Source organism: Chiloscyllium plagiosum, unplaced genomic scaffold, assembly GCF_037043375.1.
Source record: "Chiloscyllium plagiosum isolate Xiang-an unplaced genomic scaffold, Cpla_swu_hap1 HiC_scaffold_14, whole genome shotgun sequence".
In the NCBI taxonomy this organism is placed as follows: Eukaryota; Metazoa; Chordata; class Chondrichthyes; order Orectolobiformes; family Hemiscylliidae; genus Chiloscyllium; species Chiloscyllium plagiosum.
The window spans coordinates 20,608,106-20,622,701 of NW_028270152.1; the positions used below are offsets into that span (position 1 = coordinate 20,608,106).

General features: G+C 42.7%; 1 protein-coding gene across 4 annotated transcripts in view; it reads right to left on the reverse strand.

Annotated features, from left to right (window-relative positions):
- The window catches only part of slc26a6.2 (solute carrier family 26 member 6, tandem duplicate 2), a 165,086-nt gene that overhangs the window by 109,871 nt on the left and 40,619 nt on the right, over positions 1-14,596 (reverse strand). The window contains exon 1 of one of the 4 annotated variants that reach the window (XM_043707738.2): positions 1,840-1,890. The exons of the other annotated variants lie outside the window; for them this stretch is intronic. The gene's annotated coding sequence lies outside the window, so the exon portion shown is untranslated. Of the gene's footprint in view, positions 1-1,839; positions 1,891-14,596 lie in introns of those variants that run through there. 4 annotated transcript variants of the gene reach the window in all.

A 14,596-nucleotide genomic window follows, 5' to 3' on the forward strand; every position in this document is an offset into this window, starting at 1 on the left:
CTCTGATACAAAGGAAACAGCCTCCAGTCTGTCCAGTCCTTTCCCATAACCAGTGACACATTCTCAAATCTCCTTTGTGTCCTCTCTAGTGCGACTGCAGCCATCACGTAATGATCTATATGCTGCGCTCTAGTTATGGCTAATCTAGTTTTTCTGATCCCAGCTGCTGTTACTACTCGATGTCTCAGAATGAAATATATCTTGATAGATCAGACCTTGACATTTTTAATTCAACTCGGTCACCTTTCACTGAACGTAAGCACACAATGCTATACATTTGTTTCCAACAGAGGTTTATCATACAAAGGAAATAAAAATAAAACAAATAAAACCAGGTTATCTATATATAAAATACTTGGAAGATTTCAATATACATGGCAAAACAAAATCCCATCTAAGCCCAATACTATGACTTTACAGATAATCAAAATCCAGAGAAATTCCTTCCCTCTTAAGTTTATCTTAACTATTTCTTCTTAGCTCCTGTCCTGTGAACGTGTGAAACCTGGGACTTGAAATTCACACACTGACACTTTTGACTTTCTCTATCTTTTACTAATATGCAGGGTTCCAAATAAACATTCCTGGTCTGGAAATTTCACAAATCTCTTCAGTGAGATTATTTATTTCCTTAAGCAATCTGAACGACCTCCTTTCTCTAGAAGGTATTGTGTTTGCATCTGAGTCCAATCAGATCTCCTTCAAATTATCCAAAAGCTTTCTAATCTCCACATTAACTTTCCACATTAAAATTAATTCTTTGATCAACCTAAACTCAAAAGCGAGTTGATGTTTTTCTTTGTTTTCTCTCTCCTGTTGTAAACCTCCACAATATAAATAAATTTCCATTAATAATTCTGAAGGCTTGTCGTCACCTATTTTCTGATACATACCAGTCCTGAGCTACAGCTCCAGAAAGATTGACATAACTAATTTTCAAACCCATTCATAAAAATAAATGTATGAAGCCAATATGCCATTAGTTTAAAATCAAAGTTTAAAATCAAAATGCAGTTTTTTAATGGATATGTAGATATATAAATATGTATACACACTTTTTCCCATATTGTTTACTTCAAAATTATTCAGTGGGGCAGCATGGTGGCTCAGTAGTTAGCACTAATGCTTCACAGTGCCAGAGACCTGGGTTTAATTCCCGCCTTGGGTGACTGTGTGAAGTTTGCACATTCTCCCCGTGTCTGCATGGGTTTCCTCCCACAATCCAAAGATGTGCAGGTCAGGTGAATTGACCATGCTAAATTGCCCATACTGATAGGTGCATTAATCAGAGGGGAAATGGGTCTGGATGGGTTACTCTTTGGAGGGTCAGTGTGGACTTGTTGGGCTGAAGGGCCTGTTTCCATACTATAGAGAATCCAATCCAATCTAATCAAAACTGGCCCCATAAGATACATTTAATAGCAATTTACTTTTGCCTTTGCTGTACTCAGTATGAAAACTCTTTCAAGTAAAATTACATTGGAATTCTGCCGGAGCTACATTGAAGGAAATATGAATGACAGTTTTGAAATGGAGAATGTATGTCCTCGAGGTATTGGCAGTGCAGTACATTATGAAGATTGTTTGAAGCATCTCGAGCGACATTAGCTGTAGACTGACTAAACTAACTTCCACTTCTTTCCTTGTACAGTTCCAAAACCATAGCAATCTTTGAAAAGCACTACTGTGATAATTCCCCAGCCAATTATTTCACAATTTTACGATAACTCAAGTCCTGCTTACAATGTCTCAAGATCTTGTCAGTTAATCCAATTTGAAGCTGAAGGCAGTAAATTCTGTTAAGATGCAGGTGAAAAAAAATTAAGATTAGAAATCTACCTTGGGTTAGATGTCTTCAGTTAGGCTTTTGGAAGCAGCCTCTGTCCTCTCAGTGCCTTTGAAGAGATTAGCACTAGTTTTTCTCTCTCTCTCACTATCTTTTTTATTTTCTCCCACGCATATTGGACTGCCCTTTAAATTAATTTCTGTTTGAAGCAACGATAAATCCTAACCTTTGAGCTGTCTATTTATAGGAATATGTAGTTTGTATTTCAATACAAGCCTGGAAAAAATAAAGGCGAAAGTGAGGACTGCAGATGCTGGAGGTCAGAGTCAAGATTAGAGCGGTGCTGGAAAAGCACAGCAGGCCAGGCAGCATCCGAGGAGCAGGAAAATCGACATTTCGGGCAAAAGCCCTTTATCAGGAATCTGATTTCCATTCTTGATGAAGGGCTTTTGCCTGAAATATTGACTTTCCTGTTCCTCGGACGCTGCCTGATCTGCTGTGCTTTTCCAGCACCACTCTAATCTGGAAAAAGTAAAGACCCAGATTTAAAAGACATAAGAGGCATTTTCTTTTTACATAAAGGGTGGTTTGCATGTGGAATAAATTTCCTGAGAAATAGGTGATTGTGGGTACAATTACAAAATTTAAAAGACATTTGGTTAGATATATGAATAGAAAAGGTTTGGAGGGATATGAGCCAGGAGCAGGCAGGTGGGACTAGTTAGTTTGGGATTATATTTGGCATGGACTGGTTGGACCGAAGGGTGTTGTTCCAGGCTCTATGGCTCGATGGCTCTCTGTGAATTGCTTGTCAAAGACCCAAGAATCTTGGACTTCCATTGCAATGTGCAATGCCTCATATGGACAATTATTTAAAACAGTCACACTAGCATTATTCAGAAGATTTAAAAAAAATTAAACTATTGAAGACAAAAGAGTGAGCATATAATCCAAATACTACAAACTGGCCACAATCCATCTTGAGATCAGTAACATATCAGTGTAGCTGATCCTTCAAGATATTTAAAGCTGCAATGATTTGGTTTTTACAAAGTGGAAATCTGGCATTAGTGCTGAAGACTTGCACTGCAGAACTTGCTGCATCCCTAGCCAAACTATTCCAATGCAGTTACAACACTGAACTCACAATGTAGGAATTGCCCAGATATGTCTTGCACAAAAAAAGTAGACCAAATCCAACCCAGCCAATTACTGTCCCGTCAGTCTACTCTTGATCATCTATCTGGTGCTATCCAACAACAGTAGCCTGCTTAGTAATGCCCAGTTGAATTCCATCAGGACCACTTAGCTTCTGACATCATTACAGCGTTGGTTCCAACATGGAAAAAAGAGCTGAATTCCAGGCTAAAGTGAGAGTGACAGCCCTTGACTTCAAGGCCTCATTTGATTGAATGTGGTATCAAGGATTTCCTTGGAATCAATGGGAATCATGGAGAAAACTCTGGACTGTTTGGAGTCATATCTGGCACATAGGAAGATGGTTGTAGCTGTGATTGTGGAAGATCAGTCATCTCTGCAGGAATTCCTCATGGAAGTGCCCGAGGCCCAACCATCTTCGGCAGATACACCAATGACCTTCCATCCACCATAAGATCAGAAGTGGGGATGTTCGCTGATGAATGCACAATATTCAGCACCATTTATGATTCCTCAGCTACTGAAGCAGTCCATGTTCAAATGGAACAAGGTAGAAGGATTTCAGAGTGAGTCTAGATTAGACAGTGTGCTGAAAAAGCACAGCAGGTCAGGCAGCATCCGAGGAGCAGGAAAATCAACATTTCGGGCAGAAGCCCTTCATCAGGAATGACAAGATGTACAGCAGAAAATCACCAAAGATCCTTAGACAGCACCTTCCAAACCCACAACCACTTCCATCCAGAGTGACAAGAATAGCAGATACATGGGAATCTAGACTCTGATCTCCAGCATCTGCAGTCCTCACTTTTAGAGCAATATGGGCCAAATGCTGTCAAATGGGACTAGATTAATTTAGGATGTCTAGTCAGTATAGACAAGTTGGACTGAAGGGTCTGTTTCCATGCTGTACATCTCTATGACTCTATGATCTAATTGGACAATATCCAAACTTGGACTGTAAGTGGTAAGTAACATTTGCGCCATACAAGTTCCAGGCAATAACCACCTCCAATAATGGACAATATAATCACTCATATTCAATGTTGTTACCATCACTGAATCCACCATTCTCAATGTCCTTTTTACTATTGACCAGGAACTCACCACCCGTAGAGTTGACACAGTGGCTCTAAGAGGCTAGAATACTGTGATGAGTAAATCACCTTCTGACTCCTCAAAGCTTGTCATCGCAAGGTACAAATCAGGAGTGTGAAACACTGCACTGTTGCCTGGATGAGTGCACCAGCACTCAAGAAGCTTGACACTATCCGGAACAAAGCAGGTCACTTCTTTGGCACTACATCCACATGCATCCACACCCTCCACCACTGACCCTTAGTAGCAGTAGTATGCACTACTTACAAGATGTACAGCAGAAATTCACCAAAGATCCTTCCAAAACCTTCCAAACCCACAACCACCTCCATCCACAGGGACAAGGGTAGCAGATACATGGGAACCCCATCACTGCAGGTTCCTCTCCAACCCCCTCACTATCCTGACTTGGAAATATATCACTGTTCTTTCACTGAGTCAAAATCTTGGGTCAAACAATAGCACATAGACAACAACGGTTCAAGAAAGTAGCTCACCACCACTTCCTCAAGGGCAACTAGCCAGCAATGCCCTTGTCCCATCAGTGTTAAAAGAAAAGGTTACTATTCCCAAACCCATGTTTAAAAATTGAAGATTTTTTTAATAAGCTCTTCCTCATATGTTGATGCCACATCACATCTGGTTCCTATATTACTGCCCATTCTCAATTCCTCTGCTGGATATAGGTTAATAATGTAAGGTGAGAGTAGCAATAGGTAATAAGCTTCTTTTTAGTGAATCGGTTGGATTTTACAGTCCACCATGTTTCATTATTGCCATTTACTGCTATTCAACAAAAGTATTTCAAAATTCCTGACTGTTTTGCCAATGGAAACCTTTGCTGCTCATGTCCAATTCTAACTTATACCAATGTTGACCCTTCATCCCTGTGCTCACTGACTCACAGTGGCAACCAGTCAAGTAACATCTTGTCTCCAAATCCTTTCATGGCCTTGCCCCGCTTAATCTCTATAATCTCCTTTAGCACCAAAACTCTGACATATTGGAGTTCTTCTGTTTCTGGCCTGCTGCACATCTCCAATTTTAATTACACAACCATCACTGACTCTGCTCTAACTGCTGAAATTCCCTTCATAAATCTTTCAGACTCTCTGCTTTCCCTTTATTACACTATTTAAAATCTTCTCCTTTTGCCAAAACTTTAATCACCAGGCTTTAAATCTCTTTAGGAGTCTCAGTGCCAAAATTTTCCTGATAAAGTTAAATAGATCATTAATATGTCACTGACTCAGCAACCAGGAATGAATTGCCACCACACCTTTTATTTGCTGATTGCTATTATTGGGCTGCCATGCTCACTCTCAATGACCTTGCACAATTCATGGATCATTATGGTGCTTTAGATAGTTCTTGTAGACTCTCACATTTCAGCTGCTGGGAACTGACCCTATGCATGAGGAAAGAGTGAGCTGCCTAGAATTTTAGTCTGCTGCTGGAAGGAGAGACTGTGAGTGGATGGACAAAAATCGGTTTAATTGGTAGCTCTACTGGTCAGATCTTGGCCAATAAAGGGAGGAATTTATAGATCTAGATATCTATGGAATGAAACTAACCAGACAACAAAAACCAGGAAACACATGAAATTTATATCTGTTGGTTTTTAATGAAAAATAGCATGCAAAGCTCTAGATCTATTAATACGTGCTGAAAAATGTGTTGCTGGAAAAGCACAGCAGGTCAGGCAGCATCCAAGGAGCAGGAGAATCGACGTTTCGGGCATAAGCCCTTCTTCGGGAATGAGGAAGGTGTGCCAAGCAGGCTAAGATAAAAGATAGGCAGGAGGGACTTGGAGGGGCTCCTCTCACCCCCCTCACCTCCCTCCAAGGCCCCAAGGGATCCTTCCATACCCGTCACAAATTCAGTTGCACCTCCACACCCATAATTCACTGCATCCGCTGCACCCGATGTGGCCTCCTCTACATTGGGGAGACAGGCCGCCTACTTGCGGAACGTTTCAGCGAACACGTCTGGGACACTTGGACCAACCAACCCAACCACCCCGTGGCTGAACACTTTAACTCTCCCTCCCACTCCGCCAAGGACATGCAGATCCTTGGCCTCCTCCATCACCAGACCATAGCAACACGACGCCTGGAGGAAGAGTGCCTCATCTTCCACCTAGGAACCCTCCAAACACAAGGGACGAATGCAGATTTCTTCAGCTACCTCATTTCCCCTCCCCCCACCTTGTCTCAGTCCCAACCTTCGGACTCAGCACCACCTTCTTGACCTGCAATCTTCTTCCCGACCTCTCCACCCCCAACCCCTCTCCGGCCTATCACCCTCACCTTAACCTCCTTCCACCTATCGCCCCTCCCCCAAGTCCCTCCTCCCTACCTTTTATCTTAGCCTGCTTGGCACACCCTCCTCATTCCTGAAGAAGGGCTTATGCCCAAAATGTTGATTCTCCTGCTCCTTGGATGCTGCCTGACCTGCTGCGCTTTTCCAGCAATACATTTTTCAGCTCTGATCTCCAGCATCTGCAGTCCTCACTTTCTCCTATTAATATGTGACCAATATGCACAAACCTTTGGTGGAATCCCAATGATATTTTGAGTAATTGAATGATTGTATCTTTTGAAATAGTGTCTAATCAATAAACAACCAAACCTTTTATAATTCACATAGAGTCATAGAGATGTAAAGCATGGAAACAGACCATTTGGTCCAACCCGTCCATGCCGACCAGATATCCCAACCCAATCTAGTCCCAACTGCCAGCACCTGGCCCATATCCCTTCAAACCCTTCCTATTCATATACCCATCCAAATGTCTCTTAAATGTTGCAATTGTACCAGCCTCCACTACATCCTCTGGCAGCTCATTCCATACACGTACCAGCCTCTGCGTGAAAGAGTTGCCCCTTAGGTCTCTTTTATATCTTTCCCCTCTCACCCTAATCTATGCCCTCTAGTTCTGGACTCCCCGACCCCAGGGAAAAGTCTTTACCTATTTATCTTATCCATGCCCCTCATAATTTTGTAAACCTCTATAAGGTCACCCCCCAGCCTCCGACAGTCCAGGGAAAACACCCCCAGCCTGTTCAGTCTTTCCCTGTAGCTCAAATCCTTCAACCCTGGCAACATCCTTGTAAATCTTTTCTGAATCCTTTCAAATTTCACAACATCATTCCGATAGGAAGGAGACCAGAATTGCACGCAATATTCCAACAGTAGCCTAACCAATGTCCTGTACAGCTGCAACATGACCTCCCAACTCCTGTACTCAATACTCTGACCAATAAAGGAAAACATAGCAAACGCCTTCTTCACTATCCTATCTAACTGCGACCCCGCTTTCAAGGAGCTATGAACCTGTACTCCAAGGTCTCTTTGTTTAGCAACACTCCCTAGGACCTTACCATTAAGTGTAAAAATCCTGCAAAGATTTGCTTTCCAAAAATGCAGCATCTCGCATTTATCTGAACTAAACTCCATCTGCCACTTCTCAGCCCATTGGCCCATCTGATCCAGATCCTGTTGTAATCTGAGGTAACCCTTTTCGCTGTCCACTACACCTCCAATTTTGGTGCCATCTGCAAACTTACTAACTGTACCCCTTATGCTTGCATCCAAATCATTTATGTAAATAACAAAATCAAATTATTGTTTTTGTTTTATTAACAGTGGTTGTGGAAATGGCAATACAGAGCCTTTATGTTTTTCATGGGAATACCTTGCACCTTTTAGATGTGTTTGACCTGGCCTGTGTACTTCCTCAGTGTGATTTATCAGCGCATGTACACTTAATGGCAAGGTCCTAGGGAGTGTTGCTGAACAAAGAGCCCTTGGAGTGCAGGTTCATAGATCCTTGAAAGTACAGTCACAGGAACGTAGGATAGTGAAGAAGGCATTTGTTATGCTTTCCTTTATTGGTCAGAGTATTGAGTACAGGAGTTCGGAGGTCATGATGTGGCTGTACAGGACACTGGTTAGGCCACTTTTGGAATATTGCATGCAATTCTGGTCCCCTTCCTATCAGAAGGATGTTGTTAAACTTGAAAGGGTTCAGAAAAGATTTCCAAGGATGTTGCCAGGGTTGGAGGATTTGAGCTATACGGAGAGGTAGAATAGGCTGACTGACTGTGTGGAGTTTGCACATTCACCCCGGGTCTGCATGGGTTTCCTCCGGGTGCTCCGGTTTCCTCCCACAGTCCAAAGATGTGGAGGTCAGGTGAATTGGCCATGCTAGATTGCCTGTAGTATTAGGTAATGGGTAAATGTAGGGGTATGGGTGGATTATGCTTCGGCGGGTCGGTGTGGACTTGTTGGGCCGAAGGGCCTGTTTCCACACTGTAATGTAATGTAATCTAAATCTAATTTCAGGCTGGGGCTGTTTTCCCTGGAGTGTCAGATGCTGAGGGATGACTGTATAGAGGTTTATAAATCATGAGGTGCATGGATAGGATAAATAAATTTTAAAAAATGGAATATCTGGTTGGCATGGACGAGTTGAACCGAAGGTTCTGTTTCCGTGCTGTACATCTCTATGTAATTTGTAAATGTGTGGGTTTTTGTTGCCTCTTCAGTGTTGTAAAAACCACGCTTGCTTTCTTTTTTGCGATTTAATTGTGGATAGAAAAAAAACTACTTTAAAAATTAAGAATGGCTGGAGCATTGCTGCTTGCTTAAAAGCAAGAAAGCTGACACTCATTGTGAGCATTGCTTACACAGTTGCTTGCGAACCAGTAATTGATGTACAATTTGTGATGAGCTGGAGCTGAAGAATTATACAGATGGAAATTTGGTTGGCAACAAAAAGCTAATTGGTGTATGGACTGTTGTGGTTCTGTTCGCCGAGCTGGGAATTTGTGTTGCAGACGTTTTGTCCCCTGTCGAGGTGACATCCTCAGTGCTTGGGAGCCTCCTGTGAAGCGCTTCTGTGATCTTTCCTCTGGCATTTGTAGTGGTTTCAATCTGCCGCTTCCGGTTGTCAGTTCCAGCTGTCTGCTGCAGTGGTCACTATATTGGGTCCAGGTTGATGTTCTTATTGATTGAATCTGTGGATGAGTGCCATGCCTCTAGGAATTCCCTGGCTGTTCTCTGTTTGGCTTGTCCTATAATAGTAGTGTTGTCCCAGTCGAATTCATGTTGCTTGTCATCTGTGTGTGTGGCTACTAAGCATAGCTGGTCGTGTCGTTTTGTGGCTAGTTGGTGTTCATGGATGCGGATCATTAGCTGTCTTCCTGTTTGTCCTATGTAGTGTTTTGTGCAGTCCTTGCATGGGATTTTGTACATTACATTGGTTTTGCTCATGCTGGGTATCGGGTCCTTCATTCTGGTGAGTTGCTGTCTGAGAGTGGCTGTTGGTTTGTGTGCTGTTATGAGTCCTAGTGGTCGCAGTAATCTGGCTGTCAGTTCGGAAATGCTCTTGATGTATGGTAGTGTGGCTAGTCCTTTGGGTTGTGGCATGTCCTTGTTCCTTTATCTTTCCCTTAAGCATCTGTTGATGAAATTGCGGGGGTATCCATTTTTGGCGAATACATTGTATAGGTGTTCTTCTTCCTCTTTTTGCAGTTCTGGTGTGCTGCAGTGTGTTGTGGCCCTTTTGAACAGTGTCTTGATGCAACTTCTTTTGTGTGTGTTGGGGTGGTCGCTTTTGTAGTTCAGGACTTGGTCTGTGTGTGTGGCTTTCCTGTATACCTTTGTGGTGAATTCTCCGTTAGGTGTTCTCTGTACCATCACGTCTAGGAATGGGAGTTGGTTGTCCTTTTCTTCCTCTGTAATGAATCGGATTCCTGTGAGTGTGGCGCTGATGATCCGGTGTGTGTTCTCTATTTCTGTGTTTTTAATTATTACAAAGGTTTCATCCACATTATCTGACCCAGAGTTTGGTGTATGGACTAGTGACAAGTTATCAATGATAAAACATGTGGTTGATTCTCAGGTAACTGAACAGTTTGATTATGTGAACAAGATGCAGAGAAGCTTTCAGACCATGACCAGCTTAGGATTGCTCTGTGTTCTCTGCAGTAACCCACTTTAAATCTGAACAAAACCAGTTTTATCTTTCGTTCAGCAGTTGCTGTAAGTTGTGCTGTTTAATTAATGTCAGAGACCTTTTATAAGTGATCCAGTCAGTCTGTGCTCCTTGTAAACCAGTGAAAGCATCCAGAGAGGGATGACTAAGAGGCAGTATTCAGAGCATCACAAGAATCATAGCTTACGAATATCTATCACAGAACTGCTTTCCCAGCGCTCCTTCCATCCACAGCACCCATGTTTTTTTTTACTCCCTGTCTACATCTGTCTGTGTTTGAGTGTAAAGGGGACTTTATAAAGGGATCAGAATTTTAATTAGTTGTGTCATATGTCAATGGTTCTTATCTGTTTACCTGTCACTAGCATCTAATTATTTGTAATCACTTTAAATTCCACATCCTTGTTTGAACTTTCTGTCAACCTGGTTCAAGAAGACAGGTGAATTGGTATTTTAAAAAAAGTTAACTCTCATGTTGTCTTTGGGAATAACAGGGCTTGATTTCCAGCATGTAGCCCTGGTGAGTTGTGACAGTATTGTGTGGAACCCTTGTCCACATAAAAATGACATTTGATCAGGAAATTCTTCAGAGCTCTGCTACTGTAAAGTGTGGCAGAAACCCTATTCACATAAGCTTCTTCTCCAAATCTGGCAAAGTAACAATGTTAGAATTGGACCAGCTCTGAGGAGTCTCTCTGTCTGTCATAGAGAGTCAAAGAGGCCTACAACATGGAGACAGGCCCTTCAGCCCTAACTGGTCCATGCTGACCAAAATGTCCATTCTCACTAACCCCATTTCCCTGCACTTGGTCCACATCCTTCTAAACCTTTCCTATCCATGTATTTGTCCAAAAGCCTGTTAATTGTTGATACATCTACTTCAACCAATTCTGCTGGCAGCTCATTCCATATGCATACCAGCCTCTGTGCTTCTCAGGTTCCCATTTAATCTTTCCCCTCTAATTTTAAACGGATTCTTTATTCAGAGAGTGGTAAGGGTGTGGAGTGCCCTACCTACCAATGTAGTCAACTCAGCCACATTAGGGAGATTTAAACAATCCTTGGATGTTGATGGGATAGTGTAGGGGAACGAGCTGAGAATAGTTCACAGGTTGGCGCAACATTGAGGGCTGAAGGGCCTGTTCTGCGCTGTATTGTTCTATGTTCTATGTTGTAACTTGCACATCTTTGGAGTGCGGGAGGAACCTGCAGCATCTGGAGGAAACCCATGCAGACACAGGGAGAATGTGCAAAGTCCATACAGACAGTCACTTGAGGCTGGAATCTAACGTGAGTCCCTGGCACTGTGAGGCAGCAGTGCTAACTACTGAGCCACCGTGCTGCCCAAAGTCTACTTGTCATTTCTCGGCCTACTTCCCAAGCTGATCAAGATCCTGCTGCAATTTCTGATAACCTTCCTCATTATCCATGATACCGCCTATTTTAGTGTCATCTGCAAACTTACTAATCATAGCTTCGAGATTCTCATCTAAACCACTGATATGGATCACAAACAGCTGTAGGCCTTGCACGTACCTTGATTTGACTTTCCAAAATGCAACACCTCGTGCTTATCTATATCAAATAGAATCCCTACTGTATGGAAACAGGCCATTCAGCCCAACAAGTCCACAATGACCCTCTGAACAGTATCCCACCCAACCCATTCCTCATTACTCTACAGTTAACCAACTAATGCACCTAACCTACACATCCCTGAACACTATGGGCAATTTAGCATGGCCAATTCACTGACCCCTGAGGTACACCACTAGTCACAAGCCTTCAGTCTGAAAAGCATCCTTCCACCATTACCCTCTGCTTCCTACCATCAAGCCAATTGTGCATCCAATTTTCCAACTCTCCCTGAATTCAATGCAATCTAACCTTAGATGTGGAACCTTATCAAAGGCCTTACTGAAATTCTTATAGACTACGTCTACCACCTTGCCTTCAATAACCTTCCTTGTCACTTCATTAAAGAACTCTAACAATTTTGTGAGGTAGGAAATCCCACACACAAAGCCATGAAGACTACTTCTAATCAAACCTGTCTTTCTAAATATGTATATCTTATCCATTAGAATCTTCTCAAGTAACTTATCTACCACAGAGGTTAGGTTTACTGGTCTATAGTTCCCAAGTTTTTCTCTGCAGCCAAGTATTCCGGGGCCTCAACCATGGCTAACGATGATGCAAATATATCAGCCAGGACCTCCGCAATTTCTTCTCTAGCCTCTTGCTGTGTTCTTGGATATATCTGGTCAGGACCCGGAGATTTATCCACCTTATACATTTTAACACGTCCAACACTTCCTCTACTGTGATATGGACTGTCTTCCCCAAGTTCCCAAGTCTTCATGTCTTTCTCCATGGTAAACACAGAGGAGAAATATTAATTGAGGACTTTGCCCATCTCCTACAGTTCCAAAGACACATGTCCACTTTGGTCCTTGAGGGGTTCTATTCTCACTTTAGTTATTCTTTTTCCTTTAATGTACTTATGCTTTGGATTCACCCTAATCTTCTCAGCCAAGGCTACCTTGTGCCCTCCTTTCACCCTCCTGATTTCCTTCTTCAGTAAACTCCTGTATTCCCTGTATACCTCCAGGGATTCCTTTGACAGCTGCCTGTACCTGAGCTATGCCTCCTTCTTGTTTCTGGTCAAAGCCTCAATATCTCTTGTCATCCAGGATTCCCTATTTCTGCCAACATTGCCCTTCACCCTGTAGACCTTGAACTCTAGCTATCTAATTTTTAAAGGCCTCCGTCTTGACACAGGCCTGTTTGCCACAAACAACTCCAATCAACCCCTTCAAGCTCCTGTCTTATTCCATCAAAATTCACCTTGCCCCAATTTAGAGCCTGGACCAGTTTTGTCTTTCTCTATAACTATTTTAAAATTACTAGAACTATTGTTATTGGTTCCCATAGTACTACCCACTGTCAGCTCAGTCCCCTATCCTGCCCTATTTCCTAAGAGTAGTCGAGTTTGCCCCTTTTTGAGTAGGACCCTTTATATACAGCTTGAGGAAGCTTTCTTGAACACACTTAACAAATTCCATCCCATCTAAGCCCTTAATACTCTAGCAGTCCCAGTCTATGTTAGGAAAATTAAAACCCCTACAATGACAATCCTATTGCTCCTGCAATTCTCCCCAATCTCCTTGCATAGTTGTTCCTCCAATTTCCATTGACTATTTGGGGGCCTTCATATTTCTAGCTCCATCCCCTTCATATTTTTAGCTCCACCCCCACAAAACTTCACTGGATGATCCTTCAGTTATTTAATCTCTGATTAAGGCTGTGCTACTCTCCTTAATCAAAGATGCACTGCCCCTCCCCTCTTTCCACTGCCTCTGCCCTGTCTAAAGCGCCCGTACCCCAGCACATTAAGCTGCCAGTCCTGTCCCTCCCATAGCCATGTTTCTGTTATGGCTATAATATCCCAGTCCCACATACCTATCCAGGCCCTGAGTTCATCGGCCTGACCTGTCAGCCCTCTTGCATTGAAATAGATGCCATTTAATCCAACAGGCAATCCTCACTCCCCGTCGCATACCAGCCTGACCTGTCTCTGCAACTTGTTATTTCTGACTACTGTATCTCCTTCCAGCCTTGCCCTTGCCTCCTCGTTGTTGAGGATTTCACTCCCGTGCCAATCTCATTTAAACCCTCCCTGTCAGTTTGTATGTTTATAATCAGTGCACTTTCATCTTTGTACCTAATGTGTCAGGTTAAAAATCAGTTTCACTGACGCACACATATTTACACTCATAATACTTGGCAGTACTGTAGCGGCAGTGCATAGTTTGATGTGATATGCCTTATCAGCCTGATGGGTAGCCAAAGCAAATTTGTCTAATGCTCTGGTTAAGGTTACTTTTGAAAAGTTAATTCATGGGATGTTAGGCTAGTACTTATTGTCCACCCCATATCACCCAGGGAGTGGTTGAGAATCATGCACATTGCTGTGATTCTAGAATCACATGTACACCAAACCAAAGGATGGCAGCTCTCCATCCAGAAGGTAAAGGTAAAATTACCACAACCCTGCGGATAATAGGACTGCTCTCTCTTGAGAGAGTGAGAGAGAGAGAGCGAGAGAGATGGCGAGAGAGGGACCTTAATGGTGATGGTTTAACCTGAGGGTCACCATGCCTCAGGTGAGAGGAGACATTGAGAAGGACAGTCCTTTATGGTAACCTCAGCCAGTGTGGGGATTGAACCTAATCTATTCATTCTGCATGACAAACCGGCCAGCAAATCAACTTCCCTCCATCCCTACAGTGTATACGTGAACCAGATGGGCTTTTCCAATAATCAGTAGTGGTTAGACCATCATCATTAGGTTAGCTTTCAGTTCAATTTTATGGAATTCACCCTCTGCCATGGTAGGATGGCCTCGGAACATAAAATAAAAGCAAAATTCCGCAGATGTTAGAAATCTGAAATAAAAACAGGAAGTGTTGGAGAATGGGTCAGATTTGAATGTCTGGTCACTGTGGACGAGTTGGATCAAAGGATTTATTTCCATACTGTCTGGCTAGAATTCA